Raw genomic sequence first — 2,288 nt, forward strand, 5'->3', positions numbered from 1 at the left:
AAATATAGTTTTTGGGCAGTACCGATATGTCTACAGAAGGGCCTAGCAGACGGTGTGCACACATGCCTTCCAATAACAGAATGTGCCAGCAATCTGATCGGGATATCAGCGTTTACAAACATGAAATGCTTTGGCAGTCACTGACATCCAACATGTCTGCTTCACATTTTCCCCAAACTTTTGAAGTTAGAACCTGCCCCCCTACACCTTTAGTATACCAGAAAATCAGCAGTATTGCTGGGGTCCTCGGATCCCCCTACAGCTCCCGGGCACAGGACAGTGACCGGCTGCTTAGTCGCTATGGGAAGGTTCTCACTTTTCAATACTAGAACCTGCACAAGATTTTGTGCATAATTGTTAATATTTTGGCAAAGAGGGAGGAGTGGATTCACAGGTCCTCGCCAGTCTTCTTCATGGTCCAATCACTGGGTACGGCCAGGACTGGCTGAGCAGGCATTGTCTGCATGTCTGAAGGGGACCAGGAGCAGCATAAATTCAGCAAGATATCACTTTTTTTTTTTTTTTTTTTTTAACAAAATCATCAGAAGCTGGCTAGGCTCAGTTCACATTAACAAAAGCTCTATTCATGCATTAAACAGATCAGTCATACAGAAAATGGTACATATAGACTCCATTGGGTGGAACAATTTGTGTTCTTTGGGTGTCTCTTTTATTGGGAAAGAAATAAAGATGGTGAGACATCTGACATGAAGCTGCTCATTGTCTAAAAAGCCGTCCCTGACCATTACTAGCCGTTCTGTGCTGCAGGGAACCATGTATAGAAAAGAAGTAATTGTCACTTCTTTCCGGCATCAGTGGTCACATACTGTATAAGCTCCCCGGAGTACAATGTGTCTGCTCAATCCCTGCAGCAGGTCTGGCCACCACCTTAGTGTCAGCGATCCATCACCCGTGGGGGGTTAGAAGCAGCTTTATTTTATTTGTGGCAGTTTTCATTAAAAAAAAAAAAATGTCCTTTAGCGCTGTGAGCCCCAGCCATCTTGTCTACAACCTGCACTTGTCATTATTTCTCATGGAGAAAAAAAAAGGGACAGATCCTCACAGCTTTTTCGAACGTTTATATAAACAAAAAGTGTGAGGAATTGCAAAGAAGTAGAAAAAGTAAAGACATCTTAGTTGCATTTTATTATCTGTATTCTGGTCATGAGACTGGAGTCTAGTAAGCCCCTCACTCCTGTACTCGGATCACAGATGGCTGCAGACCAATGTCCTGCTCACAAGGGTCCAAAACACAAGGAAAGTTGTTCCTTGCTCACTTCTGGACCACCCTGACATAACAGGAGCAGCGTGGTCACCAGTGATATTGTCCTGGACCACCTCTCCATAGAATAGGTTGTTGATATGAACTGGTGCAGGTCCAACGCTGATCAGAGACAATCTGCTGTGCTGCCAGATACAAGCAACGTACATTGTATGTGGCCCCTGGAAGCGGTGATCAGGGCTCTGTTCTGCCCCGTACACCGCTTCTATCTGACAAGCACTGGCGCAGATGGCAGTTGATCAGAGGGGGCGCTGTTCTCAAGTGATTACCTATCGTATGGCTAGATCAATTATTTTAGTAGACTCATAAGTCACGCTTTTGTCACTCAACACCTACTGACTGCCATGAACACTATGAAAGCAGATGCAGTGTTAGTAGAATAGGATCCTAGGTCCTGAAGGTAGGAGCAGAATTTTTTCCAAAATTTTTACTTGGAAGAGTACAGGCAAGTCAGAATTTTAGTAAATACTTATAGTCTATTGGCAATAAGAATATATATACACTCTATGTTACCATGATGTAAATCAAGAGGAGACCAGCACGTACACCAGGCAGCAAGAGTACTGGATGGGTCAGCAAGATGGGGCAGCAGGCGCCACAGGATGGGTCAGACAGCACGAGGGATGGATCAGCGAGATGGGGCAGTGGGCGCTACAGGATGGGGCAGAGAGACGAGGCAGTGGGTGCCATGGAATAGGTAAGCGGGAAAGAGGGATGGACCATCGACACGGGGCAGCGGACGCCACAGGATGGGTCAGCGAGACGAGGCAGTGGGTGCCATGGAATAGGTCAGTGGGAACGAGGGATGGACCATCGATACGGGGCAGCGGGCGCCACAGGATGGGTCAGCGAGACGGGGCAGCGGGCGCCACAGAATGGGTCAGCGAGACGGGGCAGCGGGCGCCACAGAATGGGTCAGCGAGACGGGGCAGCGGGCGCCACAGGATGGGTCAGCATATACGCAATTATTTGGAGTATGGATACAACAATGACTGAAGAAAAAAAA

The sequence above is a fragment of the Dendrobates tinctorius genome, unplaced genomic scaffold (genome assembly GCF_039654945.1).
Source record: "Dendrobates tinctorius isolate UK_male_01 unplaced genomic scaffold, ASM3965494v1 ptg000165l, whole genome shotgun sequence".
Taxonomy (NCBI): domain Eukaryota; kingdom Metazoa; phylum Chordata; class Amphibia; order Anura; family Dendrobatidae; genus Dendrobates; species Dendrobates tinctorius.